At 38.3% G+C, this 19172-nt stretch overlaps 1 protein-coding gene across 8 annotated transcripts in view; it reads left to right on the top strand.

Annotated features, from left to right (window-relative positions):
* CUEDC1 (CUE domain containing 1) overlaps window positions 1-19172 on the top strand; it is a 121556-nt gene that overhangs the window by 17870 nt on the left and 84514 nt on the right. The gene's annotated exons all lie outside the window — the stretch shown is intronic.

Raw genomic sequence — 19172 nt, 5'->3', positions numbered from 1 at the left:
TGTGTTTTGTGAACCTAAGGCTTCAAAGGGAGCTTTACTTAAATAAAGTAAAATGCATGTATAACAAAAATTGCTTTGGAGGCAAATGCAAAAATTCATAAAAAAGTAGTAACTATAACAAGTGAAGGCCACCAAATACTATGCCCTATCACTAGTAACACTTTGAAGAGGTGATAGTTGATATGATCAGATCACTCCGATCTCTGAGCAAATACCAAGCCAAAACCCACTAAAGTTCATTTATCTGTTGATTTCAGGTGGTTTTACACTACTTGGTACCATCTTCCTTTTCTCACAATGTATACATTTTTTTTTTTTTGCATTCTTGATCTGAAAGTGTCCAACTGGGAAGTGAGGATGGCTATCTGGTCTTGAGAGTAAACAAGTTTACTTATTACCCAGTAGTGATTAACAAAAAGTACAAATTGTTATCTTGTCCTGACAGCTAAAAAGACTACTAGAAAGTATAAATACTCATTCATCAAAAGAGGGAGACACTGTGGAGCAGTGGAAAGAGCAGTGGGAATCTAGTCAGAGACCTGAGCTTAAATCCTGCCGCTGACACCTACTGTCTTTATGACTTTAGAAAATTTACTTCTTTTTGTTCCTTGATATCCTTTTTGGTGAAATGAAGGGGGTTGGACTGAATGACCTTTGAGGTGCCTTTCAGCTCTAAATCTTTTTCTTATTCTATGACCCTCACTTGTCTTGTCAAGGAGAGATGCAAAGGGGATCGAATCAAGTCAAAGGTATTGGATTCAAATTTCACTTCTGATACTACAGAGGTGACCTTACTACTTATGTGATGTGGAACAAGTGATTTAACCTGTTTGGACCTCATTTTCCTTATCTATAAAAGGACTAGATTGACTCTGATATCCTTTGATCTGTAGTTGCTATGGGTATCCCTCCCTATTCTATGAGATATCTATGTGAGAAGTTGAGGAGATTCTTTTTCTTAGAGCCATTCATGACCTTTATATTTGAAGTTTTTAATTTAGGTCCTCAGGTGAGATTGGGAACCAATAATTTAGAGAAGCTTCCGTGGATGCCACCTAAAAAAGAGCCATCCCATATAAATCAGAGGTGTCAAACTCATGTTTCATGAGCCAAATGCAGTTTATAATATTCCTGAATGTGGCCCAAACCAGATTAAAATATAATTGGGAAATATTTGATAAAATAAAAATTTAATAAAATAATAAATAATGAAATACAAATAAAACACAGATAACATTACATTTTGGAGCTAGGTCAAAATGTAACCCACAGGGATTCTTATTTATTTGGTCCCTCTTAATATTTGATTTTGACATGATTAGTCAAATGACAGAATATTCTCCATTAAAATGGAGCTTTCTCCTCGACCCTACTATACCCAGACTCTACAACATTTGCATTTCTTTTAGTTTTCCTTTTCCTGCCATCTTTATACTCTTGGTGTCATATGGTGTCATAACCATAGGACTTAAAGCTGGAAAGAATCTTAGAAATTCTTTAGTCTAATTCTCTTATTTTACTCAAGAGCAAACAGGACTTCAAATCCAGTCCTTTTTCTTTGATATTATACTGCTTTCCCATGTATTCTGTCCCTCCCATGACCCTTCCTGTTTGGAGAAGCTTTAGGGATATTTTCCTTCTCCAGTCATTAAAAATATATTTTATTGATGTCTTTGGTTTTACGACAAGTCATTTATGAACACGCTGCTGTTTTCCCTACAATTGAATTTTCTTTCTTAATAAAGAATAAGCAGTTAAGAAAAAATAACTGATACTGTGACAAAATCTGACAAAATAGACAATTTTTTATCCCCGTAGTTTCACATCTCTTTGTTAAGAGGAAGGAGATTTATTTAATTTTCTGATCTAGAGGACCAAGACTGGTTATTAATTACTCTGTTTGAGTTTCTTTTCAATTACATAATTGTAATTATGTATATTCTTTTCCTGGTTCTGCATCATTTCCTTTATACTGCATCAGCTCATACAAGTTTTCTTGTATTTCCCTTAATTCCATATAGTCATCATTTGCTAGAGGCAGCATATGTTTGAAGTAGCTGTCAGAAGTGAGATTTGAATCCAGGTCTTTTACTCTAACTAGAATCCATAACTTTTTCCATTGTCCCCTAGTGCCTTTCTTCTTACCATGTGGAATGAAGATCACCAAGTACTTCTCCCTCTTCAGCTGATATTTCAGTTGAGAACTAGTTTTAACACAAATAACACTTGAGTTCAAGTCTCACCCTGGCCTATATTGGCAAGTCACTTAACCTGTAAGTGCTCTGGGCAACTCTCCAGGCATCAGAAATTTGTAACCTTTTTTTATATGTGTGTCCTGGATCCCTTCAGCAGTCTGATGAAACCTATAGACAGACTCCTTAGAATAATGCTTTTATTATAAAAATGAAAGGGGAAGTTGGAAGGACAGAGAGGAGCATTAATAGTTTGAGGATTTTCAGGCAGAAGCAGACCAAGTGAAAGGCTATCTGTTGCAGGGGAAAGCAAGTTCTGTTGGGGGAGGTGAACAGTTGAGCTGTATCATTCCTTGACTTCCCTGATTTCAGTTTCCTCATCTATAAAGGGAAGAGTTTGGGCTAGGTGTCTTGAGATGGTGCTTTAGTCCACTATCTGTGAGCCTTTTATCTGCTGTTGCTCCAGTTTGGGTTTTTGTTATTTGCCATTTTGATTTTCCAGCATCTAGGTAATGTTCGTTGCTCCTTTTTCCTTGAAGGATGCTTTCTCCCCCTTGTTCTCTGCCAAGGGAAACACTGGGGGCCACTGCCAAGCCCAGGGCTTCCTTGCTCTGACACCAGGATACACTGAGTTGCTGGAATGCCATTATCCTTGCTTCCTTGTGTTTTCACTTTGGCAAGTGCTCTTTGTCCAGCCTCTGGTTGCTGGTTTCTTTTGCAACTGTTTCTTGCAGAATATTTTAGTCAAAGATCGGATCTGTGGGCAACAGTGTAGCATATGAAGACTCTTGTATTACAGAGAACTAAGGGACTTCCCTTACCAAGTTAGCTTGGAATTTTGGTTTTCTTCTGAAACTCACTCAGTTGGAAGGAAAAACTAAAGGAGACTTCTATTTAAAGCAAGTCATTTTTACTCCTAGGGTATGTGTTTTGTGTGTGTGTGTGTGTGTGTGTGTGTGTGTGTGTGTTTTGAATGCTTCAAGTGGGCATATATGAGGGAGGTGTTGAGGACTAGCCAAGCTTTTTTTTTTTTTTTTTTTTTTTTAATTTAATAGCCTTTTATTTACAGGATATATACATGGGTATCTTTACAGCATTAACAATTGCCAAATCTCTTGTTCCAATTTTTCACCTCTTACCCCCCCACCCCCTCCCCTAAATGGCAGGATGACCAGTAGATGTTAAATATATTAAAATATAACTTAGATACATAATAAGTATACATGACCAAAACATTATTTTGCTGTACAAAAGAATCAGACTCTGAATTATTGTACAATTAAGCTTGTGAAGGAAATCAAAATGCAGGTGTGCATAAATATAGGGATTAGAATTCAATGTAATGGTTTTAGTCATCCCCAGAGTTCTTTTCTGGTATAGCTGGTTCAGTTCATTACTGCTCCATTAGAAATGATTTGGTTGATCTTGTTTGCTGAGGATGGCCTGATCCATCAGAACTGGTCATCATCTAGTATTGTTGTTAGAGTATATAATGATCTCCTGGTCCTGCTCATTTCACTCAGCATCAGTTCAGTGTAAGTCTCTCAGGCCTTTCTGAAATCATCCTGTTGGTCATTTCTTACAGAACAGTAATATTCCATAATTTTCATATACACAATTTATTCAGCCATTCTCCAACTGATGGACATCCATTCAGTTTCAGTTTCTAGCCACTACAAAAGGGCTGCCACAAACATTCGTGCACATACAGGTCCCTTTCCTTCTTTATAATCTCTTTGGGATATAATCCAGTAGTAACACTGCTGGATCAAAGGGTATGCACAGTTTGATAACTTTTTGAGCATAGTTCCAAACTACTCTCCAAAATGGTTGGATTCGTTCACAACTCCACCAACAATGAATCAATGTCCAGTTTTCCCACATCCCCTCCAACAATCATCATTATTTTTCCTGTCATTTTAGCAATCGCAGGTGTGTAGTGGTATCTTAGAGTTGTCTTAATTTGCATTTCTCTGATTAATAATGACTTGGAGCATCTTTTCATATGACTAGAAATAGTTTCAATTTCTTCATCTGAGAATTGTCTGTTCATATCCTTTGACCATTTTTCAATTGGAGAATTAGCCAAGCTTTTTTCATGGCTGCTTTCTACTTTTGGTGTCCACCTGGTTCACCCAACTCTCCCCTGTGGCTCCAAGAAGCTGCGGCACTTGCAGTAGCCACATCCTGGTAAACTGTTTCAGCAGACAGGTTAAACTATGATGAGGGTAATGGAGGAGCCTCCTATCTGTGAGTGTGTTGGGAGATGTCTACTCCAAATTTTCAGTGGAATGGGCTAACAAGGACAATTTATTCCTACGACCATGAAGGTGGCTGAAGCTGATACTTGCAGTATTTGGAATTTAGTCAGCCATTGAAGATGCCAAAGGCATCTACTGCATGCTGGGCCATTGCCAGTTATCCTGATTCTTGTTCTATCACTGGATTTGGATGATTCTGGGAGAGTGAAGCTGATGACTGTGTGCAACTCTACCTCACTTACATTCAATTCATACATGAGACAAGTGATGTCATTGGTCCTCTTTGACGTACAACAACAATTATGTCAAGATCATGGGTCTGGGAGTTGGGAGTTTTATGTGACAAAGAACAAATAAATGTTTTGCCTTTTGTCCTCATCTCATTCTGCCTCCTGAATCTCCTTAAGGGAAGTATTATGGCACAGTAGAATTTGGAATCTGAGGAACTGAGTTTCAGTCCCAACTCTGCTATTTACTTTGTGATCTGTGTAATCTTGGACAAGTCACTTTAAGACTCTCAGTTTCCTGATCTATAAAATGAATGTTATTCTAGATCCTAGCTTCTTAACCTAGTAATTCACAATACTATCTAGGGTCTCATTGCTATATGTGTGTGTGGGGTTATGAAATTATTATTTATTATCAGTGTTTGATTTGCATATCTATTTCATATCTCTCTCTATATAGGGTCATGTAAAAATTTCTTGGGTGAAAAGGGGTTGTGAGTAAAAAAAGTTTAAGAGATTCAGCATGACCTCTCAGGTTATTTTTATTTGTTTTGTTTTGTTTTGTTTTTCCAATAGTATTTTATTTTTCCAAATACATGCAAAGATAGTTTTCAACATTCACCTTTTCAAAACCTTGTGTTCCAAGTTTTTCTCTCTCTTTCTCTTTCTCCCCTCTCCCCAAGACAGCAAGTAATCCAGTATCTTCTCAGGTTATTTTGAACTCTAAACTTATGGTTCTATGATCATTTTATTGTATGTCAAATAAGGAATTGGAAATCAATATTCTCTCTAAAGATCCCCTTTAGCCCAAATATTTTGTGATAGGATATATATTCGTATATGAAAGTTATTCCTGTGTATGTGGATATTAGGGACCTATCTAAGGCAAAACTGTAGGATGAATGGAAGTATCTATCTGGGGGTGGATGGCAACAAAGAAAAAATCAGAGTGTGGCAACTCTCACCCCACTAACATGCTTGTACAGGTGACATTCAGTTGAAATTAACCTCAATTACCTTTGAAGGGGAAAATAAGTTACAAAAGGGTTAGATATAGACTGAGGGCTATGAGTCTCTAAGATTTTAGGGGGCTGATGTAGAATGCAACCCTAGTCTCTTATATGAATGTTTGAGTGTGTATGTATATACGTGACCTCCCAAAAGTTTTATTAAAATTTAAGCCATTAAAGCTTAAAAGTACCAAGACTTTTGGAAGACCTTTTGTATCTATGTAATATAAACACATACATATGCATACATACATATATACATATGTATATATGTGTTACATATATATATATATCTGTGCATGTGTGTATATACATTCTTGACATCAGTTGTTCAGGCTGCTACCCACCCCCCCCTTCTGCCATCTTGGCTCCCTATTCCTCCTTTTCACCAAGATAGAGGGCAATGCCATACTTCACACGCACAATCACACACGTATATATATATATATATATATATATATATATATATATATATACACACATAAAGCAAAGGACTTAAAGGCCAGACCAGTGAGAAAAATCAAGCAAAATTCTGGGAAAAAATCCCAGAATTGAGATATTTCACCCTAGAATCACATGTAAAGGGCATTAGGCTCTTTCTTGGAAGGTATTTACAACTTTAGTTCTATAACAGCCCTCAAAGCTTAGGATAACAAAAGTGCTTCCTGATGAAGAAACACGGAGAGGAGATGGGCGGATGAAAAATAAATAAATAAGCCCCTTCTGACCACAGAGCAATTTGTGGACTGAATTATTTAGAGAATGTGCTCGTTATCAGTTCTCTGGGGGGGAGAGTCCAAGGGAGGAACATGCAGTTAGGAAGGCCTTTGAGTTTGTGTCTGAACATTTCCCCTAAAAGTCTGATTTGGCAAGGAATCCTTCGAAGGTATAGTGAAGGGCTGGGGAGGGAGAGTGGAAGCTCTTAGCAGAGATGAGCTGAATTGTAGGGAGTTGTCTTTCTTCTCTCTTAAGTTGTTAGTGTCAAATTCAAGGCTGCAGATTTTCTGCAATTCTTTTCTAGAGACTCTTCTGGCGTGGCCTGGCCTGGCCTGAGAGGTTAAGTCAGAGGAGGTGGTGGGTGTGAATGGCCAGTCAGATGAAAAAACCCTCTTTCCTCCTTTCCTCCCTCCCCTGCTCAGAGTTTGTGCTTGATGACTCACTGTTGGACTCTCCCATAATGAATTACATCAATAAATAAATCCCATTAACAGCTGGCTCTGTGTTCTGCTCAGATTGTGCTACTGCCTGGCTGGGGTGGGGTTAGGGAACAGAGGGTTGAAATTTGGGTAAAGGGGAGCAGAGTTGCTTCCTAGGGTGGGGTCTCCTCCTTCAGTGGATAGTTGGGATAGTTGCTTTGGAGACTGCTCTAGCCCTAGCTCTGAGACTTTTCCCTCTCTGCAGTCCTGGTACAATTCATGACTTCATAAACTGAGGGACAGCTTGGCCTGTACTTGGGGAAATGCTAATCCAATTCAAGCCCTAGATACTGACTAGGATTCTAGACCCAGGAGGCTAAAAAGCTCCCTACTGCACCCCAGCTTCAAAGGCTTGGAGGGGGTGGAAAGCAACTTCTACTTGGGGGATAGGGATAGACTTACTTAGAGGTTCTTAACCTGGGGTACAGGAATTACCAAAGGACCTAATGGATAGATTTCAGGGGGCTGTGAACTTGGGGGAAGTTTTCACCTTCTTTTCAATGTAATCAATTCCTTTTATGATCTGTACATTTTACTTTATACATTTTAAAATGTCATTTCTGAGAAGGGTTCAATAGGTTTCACCAAATTGCCAAAAGGACTTCTTGACACAAAAAAAGTTGAACATCCCCTGGTTTAAAAGAATGGAAACTATTGGGACCTTTTCCCTAAATGACCCAGGGCAGCCCTGTCAGAGCCAAGCTTGATCTGGGAGAGATTGGGGGTGGGGGTGGGGAGAGGGAAAGAAGTTTGTTGCTATGGCAATCCCATTCCTTCCTTTCTATAGGGGTAAACACATTACTCTCAAAGGGGCCTTGTCTTCCTGTGAGAACATTTTAGTTCAAGCCTATTGGGCCTTTTCAAATCTGGATTTTGGTGTGTTAGTGGAAGGAGGAGGAGAGTTAGGAAAAGAACTGACTAGAACTGAGAAGAGTGCTCTGAATTTGGGGATAATTCCCTCTAAGGTTGGGCCTCCTAACCCAGCCCCAGCTAAAGGAGAAAAGAAGCTTAAAGATCAGGAATGTTTCATCTCTAAGCAACAGGGTTTGTTTTTTGTCAGGAGGGTAGGGCAGGAAGAAGGGAAAGAAAATGGAAAGGGGGAGGAAAGAGAATGGGGAATGCTGCACCCCCCCCCAAGACATAAGCTACTTGACAAGTGTCAGTATGGAAAACTCTGGCTTCTGAGCAATTTCAGGACTGAAATAGAGAGAGAAACAGTGAAGTATCTAAAACTGGGACTATCTGAAATGACCTTTGCGGGGGACCTTGGTTCTTTAGTTGGTCATGAATAGCAAATAAATCTCAATTTAAAAGGTAAATCTGCATCAAATTTTATGTACCAAAGAGGGCAAAATCTTCTTTTTAATATATCCAGTTTTACTATCACAATGACAGTCTATTAGAAAGAAGAATACCCCTATTTTTTTGTAATATAAGTGCTATACTTTATAAGTTTTTCATTCCTTAATTCTGGCCTGATGCTAGCCATGATATAAAAATGTGAGGGGAGAATGTGACCATTTCTTTTCCTTTATATTACTGTAATTACAACGGGTCCTATACGCCCGGTTCAGCTTTCTTCATTCTGGCTCAGTTCAAGCCATTCTTACCATGTTTTTTTTTTTTTTTTTTTGAATTCCAAATACTTATCATTTCTTAAAGGCAGCATGGTATAAGTTCCTAAACTGCAATTGGACACTCCAATGACCTCACTTGATATTGTAAAATTTAAAAATTTCAACATAATTATTTAATATAGGAAAATATTAGGTATTTCTTTTGGCCTAGGGGTACTATTGGAAAAATTTACTAAGACATTGAGGATATCCTTTGGGTAAAAAAGTTTGGGAACTTCCAGAGTTAGCCTTGAAACCAGGAAGACATGAATTCAAACCCCTTCTCTGAGACATGCTTTGAAACTGGCTTTGTGACCCTGGGCAAGTAAGTCACTGACCTCTTCATATTCTAAAGCTATACAGCTCTCTAAGATGATAATTTATCGAAAAGGTGCTGTTTCCTCACTTGAAGTTGTTATATACCTGAAGTCATAGATCCAGTCTCTATTCCCTACTTGACTTAAGTAAATCCTCACTGGGAGTTCCCTATATTGATGAAATCATGAATCTAGAAATTATTTCTTTTCTTACTCCATTTCTTACTGGACAATATTTAATGAAATTCCAATTTATAGCTTGTTCCTATTAAATACCAATATTATGGCTTCTTCCTTTTCATTTCTTGAAGTAGAAGCATCATTGCTGATCATCCAATTCCTACCCCAGTTCCTATCCTTTCTATATGGGGATGGGGGAAGAGATATTAATTCCTTATCCCTAAGATGGTTACTTCTTGCAGAGTACTTATCTATTTAGGGGAAGCCAGAGAGGATATGAACAATTGATCCACTGTTAAATCTTTTATTCAACCTATGTTTAGTGAGAATAGAGAAATCAACTGAGGGAGGAATCTTGCTACTGGAGAACTAAGTGAAGCCTTAAGCATGGGAAGGAGGAGAAAGGACTTGAATAGCCCTGAGCCACATCTGTTAATGTTGTCCAGGCTTCTCTACCAGGGTGCCAGATGTTCCCTGGGATCCTAGGGATTGGGAGTGGGTGGGCTGGGAAAGGATCCCAACCAAAAAGGAATACTAAAGGGACAAGATTTCTGGAAATGGGCTTATTTATTCTGTCATTGTAAGGCTGAGGGAATTAGTAGACAGGATTCTGTCTGGAATTCAACTGGAACTTCTAGAGATGACACCATCCCCTTCCCTGTTCTACCCCTGTGGGAACCAGGAGGTGTGAGGCCCAAATAAGTATATATATAAATAGTCTAGGTCCCTGGCCACTCATTGGAAAGATTCCTGACACTTGAAGGAGAGTGTGAAGGCATGAGGATCCATTCAGAGTTCAAACACTGGCACCAAAATCAGGTGGTTGGTGCCCTCTCTAATGAAATTAGAAGTGATCTAAATTCTTCCCTGTCTTATGGTGCTTAGTTTTCTGTGAAGAGCTCTGTTCTCTGGCTCCCAATCCCATTTAAAGTGATGCTGTAGCATATTCTGACTGTATTCTGTGAGGGCAGCTTCATTAACTTTCAAATTTTTTTGGTTTTGTTAGTCATAAAATATTAATTGTGTGTCCACTGTGCCACAGAATGTGATAATTAGTAACTATGGGGAGAAGAAAGATACGAAAGAAAGAGAAACTATGTATGGTTTCTACCTTTACAAGCTTACTGTCTAATTACAGGAGGGGAAAAAGGAATAGAATAAGTATATACATACATATACATATACATACATGTGTGTATACATACACAATGTATATTAAAAAGTCCATAAAAAATCCCAAAGTACATTTCTCTATATCTTAGTAACTATAGGCTATAGTTTCAGAATCTAAATGCTGAGAGGAAGCTGGAATAACTGGATCAGCAAAACTTTAACAGATATTTTATTAAATGTCTACTATATGAAGATTCAAACCAAAAAAATCAAAACAGTCTTTGCCATATTGGGGCATCCTCAAAATTCATTCTGAGTAGTTTGGGAGAAAGGGAGAGATACAATTTCGTGAAGAGAAGTAGGAAAGGGTGGCACAAATACAAGGAATAGTATGTTACAAAGCAGATTTTGGGAGGTTAGAGGACATGACTTGGCTGCTTCTTGGGGACTAAAGTAGCTTTAGAGTTTTTGTGAGAATTCCCTGCGATGTAGACTTTGTCTTTTGGTCTGGTGGTTGGGCCACCAGGAGCAGATAGGGCATCTTTTCCTAGACTAACTGTTACCTTGCCCTATCTTTGTATCCTTTTTCTCAAATCTTTCTCTTCTCTCCCTCCACCAGCCTCCATTCAGAATGCACTCTTTTCTTCATTTCTATCTGTTGAAATCTTTGTCTTTGTTGCATGCCCAAGTCAAGGGCTAACTCTTCCATGAAGCCCTCTCTAACTACAACCCCACCCTTCCCTTCCATCTCCCACTGTGAAACTGTCCTCTCCCAGATCTTCCATTTCTTTATCTCCCACTCATTCCACATTCAGTAAGCAGTTATTAAATGCCATCTATATTCAAGTCAACTTACATTTTACTAAGTTATATGGTCTTCCTAAATCTTAGTGCCTTCCTTCTGAGACTATTTCCAATTTATACTATTTGTCTAGTTGGAAAGCAGGGGTTATTGCATTCTTTTGGTTTTTCCTTTCTTTGTATCCCTGTTGTTTCTCTTTCATTCTCGAAGGGGACCATGACATCAGGGAGGTGATGCCATGACATGCAAGCAAAATGGATTTAAGGGAGGGAAGGCTGTGCAAGGTCACCTCCCTCATTTTTCCTTCTAGAGCCATTTGGGTCCAGTGGCCAGATATAGATCAAGATGATATCCCTAGCATCTAGTACAGTGCATGGTACATAACAGGTGCTTAATAAATGCTTGTTGTCTGATTGACTTAGCAGCTCTATAATCAACAATCCTATATTTGTGCTCTTCCTGCTCTCCCCTACCCTAATAGGTCATGAGTTCTTTTACTTCTAGAGTGCTTTAAAATTTGCAAAGAACTTACTTTATGTCTACTCTTTGAGGTAGATAATGTAGATATTAACTAGATTTTAGGCACAAAGCATCTGAGACTCAGAGAGGTTAATAAGCTACACACCCAAAGTCACACAGCTGGTGTCATTAAAATTCAAACCCTGGTCTCATGAGTTTCAGTTAATTCTTTTGGTTGCATACCAGAGAGCAGGGACTGCTTCCCTTTTGTCTTTGTGTCCTCACCATCTAGCACAGTGCCAGGCTCTTAATAAATACTTATTGGATGATTACTTAAGAGCAAGGCTGATGTTCTATCTCTTTGTATCCCCAGCGCCCAACACAGTGCCTTTGCACTTCAAAGTCACTTAATAAATGTTTGTTGAATTATTGAAGCCAGGGGGTTTAGTGGCAAGAGTCATCACCTAACTTAATCAATTCTACTCCTCCCTTGAGTTTTCTCCTCATTTGTCTTGTCCAGCTAAATCTCTCACCATCTCTGAATATGTGAAAAACACTGCTAATGAACTAACACTCCCATTTATCTTCTGGCTCCAGAGACAGGCAGGAAAGGAGAACTAGCTAGCTCTTTGCCTTGTTCGAATTAATAGTTCCCCAGCTCTTATCCTGTTATATTATTTTTATATAGAGGAAAACAGGAAAAGGAGCTTCCCAAAGTTGCCCCTCTAATGGAGATCCAGAGTCTCTAGCTCATTTGGTCATAGGAAGATCATGGGATCATAGACCCACAAATAAAAGAGCTCTTAGAGATCTTCCCACTTTACAGATGAGGAAACTGAAACTCAGAGAGGTTAAGAGTCTTGCCCAGGATCATATAACACAGGGGATACATATCTGAGCATATTTAAACCCAGGTTCTCTGATCATAGAGCTCCCTTAGTTCCTTTCACAGGTCAATGCCATCTCTGAGATTAAAAAGAAGGAAGAATGTTCTGATTGTCAAGACAAAAGGACACATGAATTGATTGAGAGTGGAATCTCCATGTCAAGAATGAGATGGATTGCAGTCTTTTTTCAGAAGCAAAGTGATATGTAGAATAACCTGTGTAGTGGATAGAATGTTAGGAAGCCATGGATTCAAATCCTTTCAGATACTTACTAGCTCTGTGACCCTGGAGAAATGGCATTCTCTCTGTATCTCAAGTTTCTTATCTCTAAGAGGAGGAGCCATTTCTGGCTCTAAATCTATGATTCCAATTCTGCTCTCTGTGGGGATGGCCAGGTCAGTGAGTAGATAGAATGTTGGGCCTAGTGTCAGGAAGATGAGTTCAAATTTGGCTTCAGACATTTCTTAGCTATATGTCTCTGGACACATCATTTAACCTTGCTTACCTCAGGTTCCTCATTTACAAAATGAGTTGGAGAAGGAATTAGCAAAGCATTCCATTATCTCTGCCAAGAAAACCCCAAAGACATCACATAGAGTCAAAATGACTGAACAAATGTGACCTCTGAAGGATCCTTTTTAAACCCGAGATTTGAGGGTTCATCTCATAGAATAGTTTTTCTTTAGAGACCTTTGGGAGGAAAAAGTTTTTTAAAAATGCAAAGCAAATGCAAGAGTATTATGGTTATAAAGGAGTAGTATCTGGAGAGATCACTCCTTGTCTAGCAAATGCTGGGTTCTGGAAAATAAACACAGGTTCTTGAAACGCCCCCTCAAGCCAGGCATATTTTGATGGGCACAGCGTTCTTTTTTTTTTTTTTTTTTTTTTCCTTTTGGACATCTGCAAACCATTCTGAAATGCTTTCCTCTTCTTGGGTTTTGCCAGGATCCTGGGATCCAAGGGACAAACTGAATCCATACCTGACTTTATTCTTTGAAGAGTTATTTCTCCTGAGGGTCTTAGCTTGTGGTTGGGGAATAGGACTTTCAGGTGCATCCTGCATGTTGAACTCAGCTTTTGGCTTACCTCCCAGCCAGCCCCGAGTGAGGTAAAACTGTCTTTAGAACTATCTTTCCTAATTTTTTACCCTTTTAGAGGGTGTGGGACTTGGAAATCTGTATTTGAATTTTAGCTCAAATTCTTTTTGGCTGTGACTCTGAACATGTCATTAATCTCTCTCAGTTTCTATTTCCTTCCCTGTAAAATGGGACTAGTTGCAACATTGACTTTTGGAGGTTGTTATCAGGGGCTGATAAGGAGCACTTTGCTATCATTAAAACATTATATAAATGTTAGCTATTGTGATGATGAACTATAAGGCCCGAGATAATTTCAAAAGTCTCACTTGTCTTTCTTTTTTTTAAATACAGTTAAGTTACTACATGGTTGGGCTTGGGAGGTTATGGTAGGAGGGAGAGAGAACAGTGGAGAACTTTATTTGAATGTCCTTATCCCTTATCTTCATTGCCCTCAGCTTTTGAAAGTAATAAATATAGATCTTGTTGTTGGATCAAGACTGACCCTAAAAATTCATTTGAATTGGTCTGTGATAGATTTATTGTTTGCTCTATTAGCTATGTCTTCGAGTCTACATTGATTGTTAAAGTGAAAAAGGACCTTAGAAAACATTTAACTTTCTCATTTGAGAAAGAGAAATGGAGATAAAGAAACAGGAAATCAAGTCAATGTGCTAGTCACTGGCCTAAGTGACTGAGAAACAAATACAAGCAAAACCATTCCAAGGAGTAGTGACATAGCTGAGGTAATTTTTATTTGTAGAGCTGGAATCCCAACGCACGTCCTCATATTATAGGTCTAGTACTTTACTGTTCAATATTCAACAAGCATTTATTAGACACCTACTACACTGTATTATTATTTAGGCATTGTATTAAGTGCTGAAGTTATTAAAAAGACAAAAACAAACCCTTTGCCATTTGCCCCTTAGAAAGCCCATTAAGTAGAGAAACTTTCTATGTGCAGTGACTGTGTGAAAGTCAGTCCTCACATTTTAATAGCCTCAGATAATAAACATGGAAGAAATTATATAAATGCATTCCTTGTGACCAAGGCATCTGGGAGAGAATAGACATCTCTGTTCAATGGATAATTCATGTTACAGAAATTTTAAGAAATCTAGGAAAAACTTTAGCATTCAGATATTTATGTTTAAAGAGTGAACAAATGAGAGAAACTAGTTAAATATGGCATTTGTGGAAAAAAAAATTTATCCTGAGCTCACACCTTTAGTGCTTATAATAAAATATACTAAGGGGCTTATAATAAATATGCTGGGCAAGCCACTTAACCCCAATTGCCTATTTTAAAATAAAGTATACTTAGGAATAAAATCCTATGTGAAGCATTCTTTTAAAAAAGTCTATGCTTATAATCTGCAGGGAGGTGGTGCAGATAGATGGAGAAGGAACAACAATATACCATAAGTAAAATTATACAAATTATATTATATATTATGTATATAATATATAAATTATATATTACTATATATTTTATAGAAAATCCATACAAATTAATTTTGGGAAGGGGGGAGGTACTGGCCACTAGAAAGATTAGGATGTGCTTCCTATGCATAGTGACATTTCAGCTGAGCTTTGAAGGTTTCTGTAAGGCAGAGCTGAGCAAAGGATGCTTTTTAGCTGTGGAAACAATTGGTACAAAGATACGGAGTTGGAAGGTGGAATGTTACTTATGGAAAATTATAAGACTAGTTTGGGTGGATCATAGAATATATTCAGGAGAACAGTAAGAGTAAGGAGAACCAGGAAGTCTAGACTTGAGCTGAATTGTGAAAGTGTTTAAAAACCAACAGAGGAGAATTTTTTCTTTTTTATTCTTTTTATCTTTTTTTTTTTTAAATCCTGGAGACTATAGAAAGCCACTGGAGCTTCTTAAGTAAAGAAATGACATGATTATGTTTTAGAAATGTCAATTTGGCATCTATGTAGATTGGAAATGGGAAGAGACTTGAGGCAGTGAGATTAATTAAGAGGCTATTGAAATAATCTGGGCAAAAGTAGATGAGAGACTGGACCAATGTAGCTGTAGAATGAGTGGAAAAAAGAGATTGATGTGACAGAACAAGATCAGCAGTTGATTGGATGTGGGAGGGTGATTAAGAATGAAAAGTTGAAGATGATGACTGAATTTAAGAAACTGGGTTAGAAGAGGGTAAGACTCCTGATTGAAATACAAAAGTTAAGAGAGGTGAGTTTGAGGGAAAATATAATGAATTTTGTTTGAATGTTGTGAATTTAAATTGACTATGGATATCCATCTAAACAGAGATGACCTGGAGCTCAGAAGAGAGATGAAGACTGGATATGTAGATGTGGGAATCATCTGCTTTGAGATGATCATTGAATTTTTGGGAGCTGATGAGATCCCTGGGAAAGCCCCAGAACAGTGGACTTGGATAACACTGAGGTATAGAGGCAGGCTAGAGATGACAATCCTGTAAAAGAGATTAAGAAATAATAGGTAGGAAAATCAGGAGAGATCACTGTCACCAAAACCTGGGGAACAGAGAGGATCTAAAAGGAGAGATGTTTTTTTGTGCCAAATGTCTGAGAGGTCAGAAGGATTTTAAGATTAGGCTATTGATTGAGTTTAGCAAGTAAGAGGTTGTTTATGACTTTGGAGAGTACAATTTCATTTGAGTAGTGGGATCAGGTGCTGATCAGGAACAACAGATACAGACTTTTAAAAAATAGGTTTTGTTGAACTTTACTTTTAAAAATATTTTTTTCCAATTAAATGTAAAGATAGGTTTTAACATCCTTTTTCAAAAATTTAGAGGTCCAATTTTTTCCTCTTCCTCCCCTTCCCATTCCCTAAGACAGTAAACAATTTGGTATGTGCAATAGTGTAAAATATATTTCTATATTACTCATATTATGAATGAAAATATAAACCATAAGGGGGAAAAAACATGGTTGGGGGGAAGAGCGAAAAGAGTATGTTTTGCTCTGCATTCAAGCTCCCTGAGTAATTTCTCTGGATGATATGAAATTTTTTTTTCTTCAATAAGAGTGACTATGAAAGAAATGGAGGAGAGAAATAAGATGATTGAGGGCACAGCAAGGTCAAATGAAAGTTTTGTTCATTTATTTATTTTTAATTTTTTTAAGATGTGGAAAATCTGGACATATTTATAGGCAGAAGGGAAAGAGTCAGAAGATAAACTGAGATTAAATAATATTTGCTAGGATTTACATAGAGCTTTAAGATTTAGTTCTTTACACTTAGTATCTCATTTGATCTTCACAACATCCCAGTAAGGGAGTAACTGGCATTTATATAGAGCTTTAAGGTTGGTAAAGTGCTTTATAAGATATGTTTATCTCATTTGATCCTCACAACAATCTGTGAGGAAAGTGCTGTTATGATTTCCATTTTATAAATGAGAAAACTGAAGTGCACAGGAGATACTATTATTATCATCCTTATTTTATAGATAAGGGAAGAGACTTGGAATGGGAAAATAATTTCCCCAGCCTTTCACATTGAGGCACTGTTAGAGGGAAAATGTGAACTCAGGTAGTCTTGATCGGAAGCCCATTGCTCTATCTGCTATGCTTCCTATCCACTTTAAAGTTTGGAGAGATTAGTTTATGATTGGAGGAGCAACCTTGGGAGGCAGTTTATGATTGGAAGGGCAAGCTTGGCAAGGAGAGATTAAAGTCATCAGTAGATTTCCAAAATTGGCCTTGCAAAGACAAAGTTTATTTCTTCCTCAAAGACTAGACCGGGTGTTCTTAATTTGGGATCCATGAACTTGTTTTTAAAACATATTTTGATAATTATATTCATTTCAATGTAATTGTTTTCCTTTGTAATAGTATAGTTTTTATTTTATGTATTTAAAATCATCATTCTGAGAAGAGATTCATGAGATTGCCAGAGACAAAAGAATTTAAGTACCCCCTGTACAAGAACAAAGGAGGAGATGGAGAGAATCAAGATCTGAATGAAAATCTTGGACAATATTAAAAAATAAAAGCAAAATGCCTTTAAGGTAGAAAAAAGGGATATGATATTACTTTATTGAATAGCTGCAAGAAACCCTTGCCCAGAGCTTTAGATATTGACCCATATTGAATCTTCCTCCTGGGTAGAGAGCCGCACTGGTCCCCCTCTCAAAAGCAAAAACAGGTCAAGCTGATCTCTATGGTAGTGTGCTAGGCTGCCATTACTCCTTTCTATTCTAATCAAACTAGGACCACCTATCTCCCCCCGCCCCACTCCAACGCCCTCTTCCAAATTACTACCCATATTACCCTAAGCAAGTCGATTTTCCTCTGGATCTCTATTTTCTTATCTAACATTTTAAGAGGGTTGGATATCCCTCTGATTTTAGGCTCCTATATTGCAGGAAGAGGTAGATGGCTTTAGAACTGCAGGTGCTCATCAGGCTAATTCTTTTTGAATTGCTAAGAACAGACCCCCTAAAGGACCTCTGGATGCCAGTGGGGGAACATTCAGTGGCTCTCGGGAATCTGAGTTGCACTTGTTAATTATAATTCTCCATGCTTCCTTGTTGCTTTTGGCTTAAGGGGTGAGGAAGTGAGGGACTCTGTAGAGCTACTGAATGTAGGAACACAAACTTAGAGGGCTATCAGGAGGGAGGCAGGGAAAAAGGAAGGTGAGAGGCTGAGAAGGAATGAGGGAGCAGCATTTTTTCCCTCCCCAATTAACTATGGCTCTCTTGCTTCACATCTCTGCTGCCTCAGCAACCCTTCTCCTTGACAGTTAGCAGGAGTGTTATAGAGGGTCACAGGGCAGCTAGCAGGGCATCAGGGAAATGCCTCCTTAGGGAGAAGAGGGGGTGTTTCCTTTTCCCATCAACCTCCCCAGAAGGAGGGCATTCTTTATTGCCAGTTCCCTCTACTTTTCAGAGTAGGATAAGCTGCTCCCCAAACCCCTTCCCAGGCCTAAGTTAAAGCTCGGAGCTTCTCTGCTGTATTGCTGAGTCCTAATGACATGGAGTTAAAGGATTCCAAACAGTTTGCCCCTCACTGGGCCCTTAATTACATTAAAACACAAAAGCCGCACTGCCGGCTGGGTTCTCCTGGTGGATTGCAGAGCCTGTCCTAGGGAACAATTGGGGCTCTGTTCTCATGGCCTGTTTTCCCCCAGCTGTGCCCCCCTTTCATCTCCATCCCTTTCCCAGGGACTCAGAGCTCATTCCCAGGAGGGTGGAATCTCAGTGTTCCAACCTTCCGACTTCTTGCCTGGTTTGTTAGTTTTGTCCTTTTTTCTCCATCCACCCTCCTTTATCCTCTCCCCTTTTTTCATTCATTCCTTTTTTTTTTCTGTGATACAAGGGGTCTCAGTACACTCTAGAGCAAGGCTTATTAACCTGGAGTCTGTGGACTTGTTTTTTGTTAAAAAAAAAAAAAAAGGTCGATAACTATATCTCAATATAATTGTTTTCTTTCACAATGCTATGCATTTTATTTTTATGCATTTAACTATAGTCTGAGGAGAGGTTTGCATAATTCACCCAACTAATACCAAAGGGACCCATGACATAAAAATAGATCAAGAATGATGATCTAGAACCCAAGAACCAATTTCATTCCTTTTTTCCTGAATCAATTCTATCTTTTTTTTTTGTTCATTGTGGGCAGGGTTACTATCCCAAAACAAAATGTGTATGAGTGGGTGAATAAAAATAATCTATGGTATTCTGATATTTTGTTTTTACTTCTAATTTGCATGCTCTTCAGTTATTATCAAAATGTCAGCTTTTCATAAGACAGCCTCCCTCCTTGTTCTAATCTTGCATCCTTTTCTTCATATACCCCATCACAGCCCCTATTGTGATGGATG

The sequence above is a fragment of the Sarcophilus harrisii genome, chromosome 4, assembly GCF_902635505.1.
Source record: "Sarcophilus harrisii chromosome 4, mSarHar1.11, whole genome shotgun sequence".
NCBI lineage: Eukaryota > Metazoa > Chordata > Mammalia > Dasyuromorphia > Dasyuridae > Sarcophilus > Sarcophilus harrisii.
This window is presented reverse-complemented; position numbering and strand designations above follow the sequence as displayed.